General features: G+C 34.1%; 1 long non-coding RNA gene and 1 pseudogene across 2 annotated transcripts; one reads left to right on the forward strand and one right to left on the reverse strand.

Annotated features, from left to right (window-relative positions):
* Positions 1 to 123: 123 nt before the first annotated feature.
* On the reverse strand, positions 124 to 5,020 carry LOC146914654 (uncharacterized; annotated as a pseudogene). Its single transcript, XR_015014342.1, has 7 exons — positions 4,524 to 5,020; positions 2,645 to 2,722; positions 1,304 to 1,475; positions 831 to 1,139; positions 635 to 704; positions 441 to 536; positions 124 to 359 (listed from the first exon to the last, which is right to left on the reverse strand). The product of XR_015014342.1 is annotated as an uncharacterized LOC146914654 (transcript).
* Positions 5,021 to 6,520: 1,500 nt separating this feature from the next.
* Positions 6,521 to 12,814, forward strand: LOC146914655 (uncharacterized). Its single transcript, XR_015014343.1, has 6 exons — positions 6,521 to 6,936; positions 7,476 to 7,583; positions 9,112 to 10,369; positions 10,909 to 11,016; positions 12,598 to 12,697; positions 12,779 to 12,814. It is a non-coding gene; the product is annotated as an uncharacterized LOC146914655 (long non-coding RNA).
* The last annotated feature ends 1,404 nt before the right edge of the window (positions 12,815 to 14,218 follow it).

Raw genomic sequence — 14,218 nt, forward strand, 5'->3', positions numbered from 1 at the left:
TTTTAAGTCTATGTTATGATCCCACTTAATAACCTGCTTTTTTTTTTTTATTTGCCATTAGCATTGTATATATGATTATAATACATAATTTAACAAATTAATCTAAAATTTGATACAAGCCACTAATGTAAAATATCAGACCAAATTTTATACCAAACTGTAAACAAATTCAAAGTTAAAAAATCACTCATTAATACCATAAATCTAGACGTAAGCTAATAATTAATTGTCATTGTTTCAAAGCATGTTCAGTGCTAGACATATAAATTACATCAAAGTCTTTGCAAAATCAAACTTGCACAACGTTCTTGAACATTCATAATTTCATCATCAGTAAACGGGTTTTTGTCTTCAAAGACCTGAAGTAGAAAAAAAAACATTAATAATAATATCATATTAACTTAAAAAAACACAAATGATTGAAATATTCAATTACGCACCAGATCCCATGAATCAGTAATACCAGCTGATACAATGTTCAACATATGTATCATGATATAATAGCCGCACTCATAATTGAATGGTTGTCTTTGACACTACAATTGTCAAAAATAGGAAATTATATTGAGTAAATATTATATATATAAGACTTATATTACTATATGAATTTCTTCAAATATTATTTTTAACTTACTGTGGGAGTATCCCATGATGGCTTCCTCGGCTTTCTCAAACCGCTCAACTTAATATACCCTTCAATAGCACTACAATAATTAAATATATTCATTAAAATTGTCTTGTAAAAAAATCAAGTTGGGAATAACCCAGAGTAAAGAGCCTTCAGCAGTACAAAATACAACATAATTAAATTTCATAAGTTAAATACTTACGAATTAACAATGTGCTCGATATTTTTATCCGGCTTCCACCCCATCGAACATAGGAAAACTACATTTTGTTTTTTTAGTTCAATAATGAGCAATTGCCAATGGCGACTACATTTGGAAACAAAAAATTAAATTAAATTCTTTCCAATATATAGGTAAGGTGCAAAATAACAAACTTTTTTACCCTCGAACAGCTTTGCGGTTATATGAGACTGAGAACAATCTTGGTTATTTTCTGCGTGAATGAAAAATGGATCAACGAACCCATACACATCATTATTTCCCATTTGAGTACATAGGCGTTCCATATACCTACAATATTAAAAAAAATCTCATTAATGTTTGTACAAAACTGAAAGACACTAACATTCCATAAATCAGAAACACGTTTTTCAGCAAAACTGGGCATCTTCTTAAATGATATAGCTACTTTAAAGCACAAACAGAGGCATATACAAGCGAGAAAGTGTACTTACACCACCCATATTCGTAGAATCGTGTAGCTTAAATCTTCTGTCTTCATACACAACTCCATAATATCCCTCGTTGGGAGGTAAAAGAATTCATTACCTTTGAAATCAAACTTCACAGAATCTTTTCATGACATTATCCTTAACATCAACTTTTGAGTGCAAGAGGTTTCAGGTTCTGACCTTTTGGATAGAAGATCATTACAAAGAAGAGAATTTTCATAGTAAGTAGTAAGAAATAGGGGTGTTCAGAACCGAACCGATCCAAAAAAAAACCGCCAACCGATCCAAAAAAGCCGAAAACCGCAAAAAACCGATTTTTTTCGGATGTGTTTGGGCCATATAGATTAAAAACCGACTGGTTCGGTTCGGTTTTCGGTTTATAACTTAAGAACCGGACCGAACCGAACCGAACCGCACTTATTTTAATTTTACTAGACTCTTCTACTACTCTAGACCGGTCCATTACCATTTGTTAACTTAAACTCTTCAATAACTCACCAATCACCAATGAATTTTGCTGTTTAATTCATTCACACATGTTTAAGAATTAGATAGTCCATTTCTTAATCCGCCAACACTCCAAACGCTAATCAAAAGTTTCTTTATTAGTTGGCATTGGTTTTTATTGCCACAGGTTACAAAAGTTTTTTTTATAATTGCATGATATTTGCTTAATAAATTGCTATAGGCTATATAATTATATGAAAGAAAAAGTTGTTGCATATGTATAAGGAATGTTTGCAGCAACTTATATGTACACAGTGTGTAATCTATGAAAAAATAAATTATAATAAATCTTACCTATACTTTATATGTGTACAACAAAGGAAAAAGCTTCTATCAAAATTATTTTTAATAAGAGCATTACTATCACTTGTTTACAATTTGGATAACCGAAAACCGATCCAAATTAAACCGCGTTAAATTGGATCGGATCGGTTCGGATTTATTTTTTAGCACAAACCGAACCGAGCCGAACCGCACATATTTTATTTTTTGGATCGGTTCACTTTTTGCCTCATAACCGAGCCGAACCGCACCGCGAACACCCCTAGTAAGAAACACAACACATCATTAAACATCTGATGAAAACCCACATTGAAAATTAATAATCGGTGGCTCAACATAAAATTTGGTTTACAAAAACATTCAGTTTTGCATTTGTAAGATTTATGTTTGAAGAAAACATCAAAAAATATAAATCTATATAAGAGAAAAAATATACTATCTCTTACGATTACTGAAATTTGTAAAATGTATCTTCCCTCAATATTAAATTTGTAATATACACACACAAACACAAACGATTAAAACAAAACTTAGTGAAAAAGATAAGGCAACTACCTCATTTGGAACCTCGGGAGCTTGTTCGCAGCCTAAACCATCTTCTTCCTCAGAATCAGACATCTCCTCACACTCAAACTAAAACAAAATTAAAATCAAGGGTATAAGGAAGAAAATAAAAAATTTAAAACAAAGAATATGAACCAGCACCAAAGAAGAATGAGGTGCTAAATGGTACAAGACTATAAAGCAAAGAAAAATGAACAACCATCACCCAGCATAAAGGTTATTCAACAGAATAAGGGTGGCAGCAGATGGTCATGAACCAGAAGCAACAGAAACAAATAGTTAATAGATTGATGAAAAACATATGAATTAAAGCACGGAGCAAAAGTTGAAATTAGCAAATTTGCAACTTTGCATAAAGGAAGCTGGATTTGCATGTGTAACAAATGAATTATATGTGGGCCTTTTGAGTTTGAACATGGCATTGAAGAGCTGAGAACCTCACAAGAATAACATGAATTCAAATTTGTCTGCTAAAGTAAAGAATTATCATGCTGGCATTGACAGACTGATAAATTAATTAGCATCCAATGTAGCATGCGTACAGGACAAACAAATAACAGAGTCAAACTTGGAAAGACATGGACAGGGCAGTCTCAATATAGATGTATGCCATCTCATTGCAAGGCTCAAACAAAAAGTGTACTTACGAATTTTCATGTTAAATAATTAAACTCAAGACAAGAAAGTAAAGTTTTTATGGTAAGCAAAGAGGACCACATAGTAAAGTACATGCTGAAAATCGAATGAAAATTAAAAGTTCATGGTTCAACATAAAAACTAGGGTTAATAGTGCCATTTGGGAGGATCTATGTGAACAATCCATTTAGGAGGAATTGATTGGATTTAAAGTAATTAGCACACAAATCTTGATGGATAGTGAACATAATAACAATCCTTCAAATTCAAACAGAATCAACTTTATCATACAAAGTATAATGAAATAGTATTCTTCATTCCTCTGTTCAGGAGGACTAATTCCCGTGTACTACTATCAGAGACATTAAAATTTCATCACCGGTATAATGATGATGATGAAGGTTCTTAATTGTTGTGTTAACTTTGACTATTCCCAATTGTTGTCCCTCATCTTTACGGAATCAGATAGTATTTTCATGCTCTCATTACTCTAGGAGTAACTCTTTTGCTGCCTTGAATGACTTATATTCTCATGGTTAATTTTACTTTTACTGATAGTACTAGCATCTACTTCAATATTAAAGTTCTTCAAAATGCAAACTTGTAACTATAGCTAAAAACACTTTGTCTCTACTACTGGAAAGAGATTATTCGTGGCAGGTATATTATGGCAAGTTATAACTGAGCTAATATTGGGGCCATCATTTTGCCTTTGGTATTATAGACATCAAATAACCAGGAGATCAATGAATTGCTTATATAAGTCATGTTTTCATTTTAGGATGAAGCTATCTAACCTATACCATTGTTCGTATATTAGAATTCCTAGTGAAAATTGTTCCTATTGCAACATAGTGTGGTATAATAGTCCTTAGGCGTTGTGCAAGAACCTGTAGCATTGTAGTTTTGACGAGCAGTGGCGCTAACAATCTAATAACTGCGGTAGTGGCCACAGTGAAAACCCGATTTAACCACAATTGATAGTTGTGCTAAAAAAATTCATTATTCACGGTGCTAATACCCAATCTAATATTATGTACAACCACTCTACCCCAACCCCTACCCTAAGCCCAAAATCACCTTCACTCTCCAAAAGCCTACCCCAAAAAATGATTCAGAATGTCTTAATTTCAACACCAACTTAGAACATTCACATTATAGATCGAATTTAGCTGCAATGGGATTTAAGCGAAATCAAAGATGAAAGCGAAGTTAACTGCGAAATCGAAGTTACCTTTGATCGACGGTGGTGAACCCAGAGGTTGAAAACGGAGGAGATGATTGGGCAACTGCAAAAATGCGTTGAGGCTAGGAGCTGTAACAGACGGCCGCAAAAAGAGAAACGCACGGCGAAGCTGGTTGAACGGTGAAGCTGATTGAAAGGTCTTCGTAAGCTGATTGAACTATAGAAGCAATGGTGAACTGAAGTGAACTTGCTTCAGAATCGTAGTGTTTGTAACGATTGGGGTGAACTTGCTTCAGAATCGGCGATGGCGGTGCTTCAGAATCGGCGATGGTGGTGGAGATGATGAACTGAAGTGAGATTGGGTTTCGCGGGTTGAATCAATGGTGGTGAACTTGCTTCTGAATTTGTTTCACGATGGTTTAATTGTTTCACGATTGGGTTTCACGATGGATTGGGTCTCAATTGTTTCACGATGGTTTGCTTGAGAACTTGCTTCTGATTTTGTTTGTAACGATGGATTCTGATTTTGTTTGTAACGATGGATTGGGTCTCCAATTTTGTTTGGTTTTGATTTAAAGCTTTGTTTGTTTTTTTTTTTTTAACAAAATTTGTTTTTTGTTACTTTGTATTTTGTTTAATTTTATCATTTTAAGTGGTGTAAAACAACTTAATATCTATTGAATTTTTTGTAAAAAAAAAAAAACTATTGAATTTAAAAACTTTACCTTCACTCACGATTTTAAGTCAGGTGGATAGTTGTCCACTTAAAATTTATGTGTCAATAACCTCCGCCTAAGTTTTTAAGTCAGGTGGATAGCTGCTCACTTAAAATCTCTGTGTCAATAGCCTCCGCACAGGATTTTAAGTCAGGTGGATAACTGCCCACTTAAAATCCCTGTGTCAATAAGTCTTTTTTGTACTAGCGCCCTCAACAAAATGCTAGAGTTGAAAGGAAACACCAACACATTCTTAATGTTGGTAGAGCCCTTCTTTTTCAATCCAAACTTCCATCTTTATATTGGTCTTATGCCATCCTTCATGCAGTTTTCCTCATCAATAGAATCACCACCCCCGTACTTCAAAATCAATCCCCATTTCAAGTTTTATACAATAAAATACCTGATATTTCTTCCTTCAAAGTGTTTGGTTGTTTGTGCTATGCTTCATCTTTGCAAATTCATAGAACTAAACTGTATTCAAGAGCTAGAAAATCTATTTTTCTAGGTTATAAATCAGGTTACAAGGGTTTCACCCTTTATAGATATACACTCTAGAGAAATTTTTATATCTAGACATGTCATTTTTCATGGACACATTCTCCCTTATCCTAGTACTTCAGATTTCATCACTTCTCAATGGGAGTATTTCTCTTCTTCATCTGACAAACCTCTTTCTATTCATTCTGACATTGTTTTTGTCCCTCCTCGCATCATTGATGACCCTCCTCCCAATAATGCTCCTTCTCCCATTTTGCCTGTTTCCAGTAGACAGTCAACCAGAACTTCTATCCCTCCTTCCTATCTTCAAGACTATGTTTGTAATAATGTGCATAATTCTTCTTACCCTATTAGTGATTATATTTCTCATACTAAGTTGTCTAATCAACATTCTTGTTTTGTTCTCTCATTACACTCCAACCCTGAACCCAACACTTTCACTGAGGCAAACAAATTTGACTGTTGGAGACAAGCTATGCAACTTGAGCTTTCTGCTCTTAAGTCAACTAGTACATGGAAATTAGTTGATTTGCCAGATCATGTGAAACCTATTGGTTGTAGATGGATATATAAAGTGAAGCATAATGCAGATGGTTCCATTGAAAGATACAAAGCTAGACTTGTAGCTAAAGTGAGATTAGTTCTTGCTTTAGCCTCTCTCAATCATTGGAATTTACATCAACTTGATGTAAACAATGACTTCATTCATGGTGATTTGCAAGAAGATGTGTACATGACTCTTCCTCTAGTAGGATGTAATATCCCTCCATAAGATTTTTTTAGCAAGGGGAAGAATTGTAATTTTGCCACTCAAGATTATTTAAGTGGAAAAATCCACAATTTTCTATAATCTTCCACACACTTCCCTCACAAAAAAAAAAAAAAAACTTAAAAATATCTTCCTCTTTACTCTCAAAAACTCTCTCGGTCTTCCCCTCCCTTACTACCACTTTACCAAATTTTCCACCAATCCCACATACAATTATATAAATGTGATCTTAGAAATCATTAAAGCATGATGCTAAACTAGTTTCTTCCCCTCTCCTCTGTTGTCCGCTCCATTTTCCCCTTTCTCTCAAAATTGGATTTTGTTCAAATCAAGTTCATGAAAGGCATGCAAGTATGGAATCCTAATGGTGTTTGGTTTTGATTGGTATTTTGAAGCAAGAAGAGGAGATAGAGCAGAGGGCGGTAGCTTGGGTGTGGGTTTTGAAAGCTTTAAAGAATTCAGACTTTGTTTATTGGTGAGTTCATTAGATTTTAGACCTCCAATTTGAGTAGTTGAATTTTAACAATGGTGGTATTATTATGAATTATGTGCTGTCTCTAATGTATTATGTAATGGTGGGTTGAAATTAATTATGGCTGAACCATGACTGAATTTTATGGATAGATTGTTAGAAAATTGTATTGGATAGATTGTGAATTATGGGTCGAAAATCTTGCTGTGTAGCCTGAAAGATAATAATTATTAGAGATTTAGATTCAACATTCAATTCCCTTCGATTTGGACATAAATTTTGTATGATTCGGACAACAAACGAACTCGGAAAGTGAATTTAAAGTTTGTAAAATCCTGCTGGAATCTGGTTACGGGTTTTGAGACAGGGCTCCACTAAAACAGTAATAACTTGCTCTCCGTAACCTGGAATCAAGTGATTTTTAATGCTATGGTTAGCTAACGAAATTACGGACGTTTTAGTACCAGTTTCACTAATTTCGGTTCAGTATTGAGGTCTGGAGACAATTTTGAAGTATGGGGTCTGATGCGGATTTTGTGCAGAATATGGGTTTAATTGTGTTAGCTCACCGGGCGAGCATGAAGCCTCGCATAGCGGGGAGATGCAGAAGTGGATATTGAAGTGAACTCAGCATAATGTTCGATTTAGAGGTGAGTTCCTTTAGCTTAGAACCCACCTTTGGGGATCAATTATGATTATGTTAGATTATTGAGATAATATGAATAAATAGACCATTTTTATGATTATTGGCCGACTGTGCAAGCATGACTATCATGCCATATGATTGGTACATTTGAAACATAATAAAAATGAGATAGTAGAATGATTATTTCTGAATTAGGTTTGGGGTATTTTGATGATGAGTATGAACATTTGAATTAGAGATTGAAATTGATGAATTAAGATGTTGGGCAAATTAATAATGAATTTAAAGAACTCACACATGAGTCTATATAGCTGAGGAAATAGTGCAGTCATATGCATATTATATGTTTGATGTTTCGATTGTTAGAGAATTAAAGTTATTAATTTATTGGTATGTTAATGGTTGATATTAGTATGTGCTATAAAGTAAATTAAATTTGTTGTACCGAAACTAACTGTGATTGAAGTGGTCTGATGAATAAATGCTAGGTAAGTTAAACTTAGAAAGTTATTGATGTCCTAATTGCATATGAAATGATTTGAAAGAAAATTTGAAATGCAACCTATGAGTAATATGCTCACATTGAATTATAGAAAATCACAGAAAAATGGAATGAGGAGAAAAATTGAAATGAGTAACATGCTCATAGAAATAGAAAGAAAGAAAATATGAAAAATCCGTTTGCTACAACGAGAGACAATGTAGCCTATGACGTACGGGTCATAGTAATCCGTTTGCTACAACGAGAGATAATGTAGCCTATGACGTACGGGTCATAGTAATCCGTTTGCTACAACGAGAGATAATGTAGCCTATGACGTACGGGTCATAGTAATCCGTTCGCCACAACGAAGAGATAATGTGGTATATTTCCGTTCGCCACAACGAAGAGATAATGTGGTTTATGTACAAATAATGAAAAGAGATAAATGATGACATAGTTTATATTGAATGGTACAAATGAGAAAATATTTTATATTGATGAGATAATTTATATTGAGTTGTATAAATGAGAAAATAATTTATATACTTTATTGATAGTAAATTCACATCATGAGATGAGATGATAAAGTATACGAGAATGTGTTAAATTTCAGTAGCTTTGTTATTTAGAGAAGTGTATCGATATGAAAATTATGTTTGGAATGAATTAGCTACGAAGCAATATTTTATGGGCATTTTACTAATCGTTGAAAATGAGGAATTTTAGTAATGGAACTCCGGCTTAGTTAGCCGAAACTAGTTGTTATCAGAATACGATAAATTGGGTATATATTTATGATTATTGTTATGTTTATGATTAAAGTTATGAGTATGACTATATTTATTATATGATCAAAATAGTATTTCAGACAGCGATTCTAGTTATCCCTTAATCGCTCAGTTATGCATAATGAAATCGTATAAACCCGAAATGGGTTAAGTTTAGAAACAGATGGCGATCCTAGGTTCCCCGAGGTTGCCTATAGCCTAGGATAAGTGGAACTCACTGAGACATCTTGTCTCACCCCAATCCCTTTTATTTATTTCAGATATACAAGTTATTATACGACAGGATGGTTGTTGATGAAGAAGCAGAAGTAGCTGGACAATATAAAGTACAAGTCGGTGGTACTATTTCTGAATTAACAGGTGAGAAATTCTAAGATTTGGTCAGAGTTTTTATTTATTGAAATTTTAATGTACCCGATGCCGAGTTTAACACTCATGCTAGATATCCTAGGTAATTTTCTAGTAGGGGTGTTTCAATTTGGTATCAGAGCAGGTCGATTCAGATCGTGCCTTGGGTCATTAGAATTCAATAAAAGAAGTAGGGACCATTGGGTTCCGGATGTTTATTCTAAATACCATATCTAGCTGAGCCTGATCAACTCAGACTAGTATATGACAGTTAGAACAAATGTCTGAGAGCTAAATGGAACATGGGAGAAATGAAGTACACGAAGAAGAAAAGTCTGGAAGTTTACAATGAATTTTGTTAAGGAAGTATTTAACGCCACAAGTGGCTGGTGATTTATGAAGATGGTTTTTTTTTTCAAGATGGGATATAAATTGTTATGGGTAAGACGGAGTTCTTTAATATTATTGAATGTTACTTCGTATGTGGATACAAGAAAAGTAAGAAATTTAGGAATGAATGAAACCTTAACAGAAGATACAGTATAAGGAGTATGATGTAAGATATGAAGAAATAATTCAGAGTGCGAACTTAAGGGTGCATGATTAGCAAAAGGAATTATTTATGCTTATTAGCAAGTAAATCCTTAAAAATTTCGAGGACGAAATTTTCTTAAGGGGGGTAGAATGTAATATCCCTCCATAAGATTTTTTTAGCAAGGGGCAGAATTGTAATTTTGCCACTCAAGATTATTTAAGTGGAAAAATCCACAATTTTCTATAATCTTCCACACACTTCCCTCACAAAAAAAAAAACTTAAAAATATCTTCCTCTTTACTCTCAAAAACTCTCTCGGTCTTCCCCTCCCTTACTACCACTTTACCAAATTTTCCACCAATCCCACATACAATTATATAAATGTGATCTTAGAAACCATTAAAGCATGATGCTAAACTAGTTTCTTCCCCTCTCCTCTGTTGTCCGCTCCATTTTCCCCTTTCTCTCAAAATTGGATTTTGTTCAAATCAAGTTCATGAGAGGCATGCAAGTATGGAATCCTAATGGTGTTTGGTTTTGATTGGTATTTTGAAGCAAGAAGAGGAGATAGAGCAGAGGGCGGTAGCTTGGGTGTGGGTTTTGAAAGCTTTAAAGAATTCAGACTTTGTTTATTGGTGAGTTCATTAGATTTTAGACCTCCAATTTGAGTAGTTGAATTTTAACAATGGTGGTATTATTATGAATTATGTGCTGTCTCTAATGTATTATGTAATGGTGGGTTGAAATTAATTATGGCTGAACCATGACTGAATTTTATGGATAGATTGTTAGAAAATTGTATTGGATAGATTATGAATTATGGGTCGAAAATCTTGCTGTGTAGCCTGAAAGATAATAATTATTAGAGATTTAGATTCAACATTCAATTCCCTTCGATTTGGACATAACTTTTGTATGATTCGGACAACAAACGAACTCGGAAAGTGAATTTAAAGTTTGTAAAATCCTGCTGGAATCTGGTTACGGGTTTTGAGACAGGGCTCCACTAAAACAGTAATAACTTGCTCTCCGTAACCTGGAATCAAGTGATTTTTAATGCTATGGTTAGCTAACGAAATTACGGACGTTTTAGTACCAGTTTCACTAATTTCGGTTCAGTATTGAGGTCTGGAGACAATTTTGAAGTATGGGGTCTGATGCGGATTTTGTGCAGAATATGGGTTTAATTGTGTTAGCTCACCGGGCGAGCATGAAGCCTCGCATAGCGGGGAGATGCAGAAGTGGATATTGAAGTGAACTCAGCATAATGTTCGATTTAGAGGTGAGTTCCTTTAGCTTAGAACCCACCTTTGGGGATCAATTATGATTATGTTAGATTATTGAGATAATATGAATAAATAGACCATTTTTATGATTATTGGCCGACTGTGCAAGCATGACTATCATGCCATATGATTGGTACATTTGAAACATAATAAAAATGAGATAGTAGAATGATTATTTCTGAATTAGGTTTGGGGTATTTTGATGATGAGTATGAACATTTGAATTAGAGATTGAAATTGATGAATTAAGATGTTGGGCAAATTAATAATGAATTTAAAGAACTCACACATGAGTCTATATAGCTGAGGAAATAGTGCAGTCATATGCATATTATATGTTTGATGTTTCGATTGTTAGAGAATTAAAGTTATTAATTTATTGGTATGTTAATGGTTGATATTAGTATGTGCTATAAAGTAAATTAAATTTGTTGTACCGAAACTAACTGTGATTGAAGTGGTCTGATGAATAAATGCTAGGTAAGTTAAACTTAGAAAGTTATTGATGTCCTAATTGCATATGAAATGATTTGAAAGAAAATTTGAAATGCAACCTATGAGTAATATGCTCACATTGAATTATAGAAAATCACAGAAAAATGGAATGAGGAGAAAAATTGAAATGAGTAACATGCTCATAGAAAAAGAAAGAAAGAAAATATGAAAAATCCGTTTGCTACAACGAGAGACAATGTAGCCTATGACGTACGGGTCATAGTAATCCGTTTGCTACAACGAGAGATAATGTAGCCTATGACGTACGGGTCATAGTAATCCGTTTGCTACAACGAGAGACAATGTAGCCTATGACGTACGGGTCATAGTAATCCGTTTGCGACAACGAGAGATAATGTAGCCTATGACGTACGGGTCATAGTAATCCGTTCGCCACAACGAAGAGATAATGTGGTATATTTCCGTTCGCCACAACGAAGAGATAATGTGGTTTATGTACAAATAATGAAAAGAGATAAATGATGACATAGTTTATATTGAATGGTACAAATGAGAAAATATTTTATATTGATGAGATAATTTATATTGAGTTGTATAAATGAGAATATAATTTATATACTTTATTGATAGTAAATTCACATCATGAGATGAGATGATAAAGTATACGAGAATGTGTTAAATTTCAGTAGCTTTGTTATTTAGAGAAGTGTATCGATATGAAAATTATGTTTGGAATGAATTAGCTACGAAGCAATATTTTATGGGCATTTTACTAATCGTTGAAAATGAGGAATTTTAGTAATGGAACTCCGACTTAGTTAGCCGAAACTAGTTGTTATCAGAATACGATAGATTGGGTATATATTTATGATTATTGTTATGTTTATGATTAAAGTTATGAGTATGACTATATTTATTATATGATCAAAATAGTATTTCAGACAGCGATTCTAGTTATCCCTTAATCGCTCAGTTATGCATAATGAAATCGTATAAACCCGAAATGGGTTAAGTTTAGAAACAGATGGCGATCCTAGGTTCCCCGAGGTTGCCTATAGCCTAGGATAAGTGGAACTCACTGAGACATCTTGTCTCACCCCAATCCCTTTTATTTATTTCAGATATACAAGTTATTATACGACAGGATGGTTGTTGATGAAGAAGCAGAAGTAGCTGGACAATATAAAGTACAAGTCGGTGGTACTATTTCTGAATTAACAGGTGAGAAATTTAAGATTTGGTCAGAGTTTTTATTTATTGAAATTTTAATGTACCCGATGCCGAGTTTAACACTCATGCTAGATATCCTAGGTAATTTTCTAGTAGGGGTGTTTCATAGGAAATGGTTTGCGAAGTTGGGCTCTATCTTACTACAACAACACTATATTCAAGCATCTGCTAACCATTCCTTATTCATCAAGAAAACTGCTTCCTCATTCACTGTTTTATTAGTGTATGTTGATCATATTATAATGGTTGGAGATTCTTTAACTTAGTTTGAACCCATCAAATCCATTTTGCATGCTTCATTCAAGATCAAAGACTTAGGCCAACTCAAATATTTTCTTAGACTTGAGGTTGCCCATTCCAAACTTGGTATCTCATTGTGCCAGATAAAATATTGCCTAGATTTATTGTCTGATTCAGGTTCCATAAACTCCAAACCTGTTTCTACACCTTGTGATCCATCCATCAAGCTTCATAATGATTCTTCACCTCCTTACGATGATATTCCATCTTACAGAAGATTGGTTGGCAGGTTGCTATACCTCAACACTACAAGACCAGATGTCACCTTCATTACACAGCAGCTCAGTCAATTTCTCTAACCATCTCAAATCCATCATCAAGCTGCTTTGAGGGTGCTCAAATATCTCAAGGGATGTCATGGCAAAGGTCTTCATTTTCCTAGAAGCTCTTCTATACACTTGCAAGGTTTCTCTGAAGTTGATTGGGCTGGGTGCCTCGACACCAGAAGATCAATCAGTGGTCAATGGTTCTTCCTTGGCAACTCTATGATTTCATGAAAAACCGAAAAACAAATGATTGTTTCCATATCCTCTTCTGAAGAAGAGTATATAGCATTGGCTTCTGCTGCTTGTGAACTACAATGGCTTCTTTACTTACTCTAGGATTTACACATTCAGTGCCCTAAGCTTCCAGTGTTGTTTTGTGATACCCAAAGTGCTCTTCACATAGCTGCTAATCCGGTTTTCCATGAGAGAATCGCGGGGGGAGGGGGGGGACTGAGTGATATCCGAGCTGGGATTGTCGAGATATCTATCAACCTCCAAGCTGGGTTTAGTGATTAGTTCTTATATGTTATTGCTACTCTATGATAGTTAATGTGTTCCTTATAATTCAATTTTCTTCTACATCATAATAAATATTTTCTTAAAACTATGAGTAATATATTTATTTTTTCACACCCAGTTGTAGATATGGCATCGAGCGGATGTTATAGTTCTTGTAAAACGTAAATCCAATAAAAATGTAAGGAGCAACGTCTCTTTGAACTCTCAATTGCACACAGACATACAACTGACATTTTTGAAGTTTATAATCTATCTAGAGCTATAAAGATTTATACAAGTGTAAAATTAATTTCATCTTGAAAGGAAAAATAATTAAACTTAAAAAATTGAAAAATAAAATCAAAGGAAAAAAAAATCTTCCCAAAGTTGGAACCCCGATGACAGGAGCTGGAGCTGTTCTCATCGCTTGATCGGTTCAAGGAGCAGG

The sequence above is a fragment of the Medicago sativa genome, chromosome 6 (genome assembly GCF_051527215.1).
Source record: "Medicago sativa cultivar Bolivia chromosome 6, Bolivia_mono, whole genome shotgun sequence".
Classification (NCBI taxonomy): domain Eukaryota; kingdom Viridiplantae; phylum Streptophyta; class Magnoliopsida; order Fabales; family Fabaceae; genus Medicago; species Medicago sativa.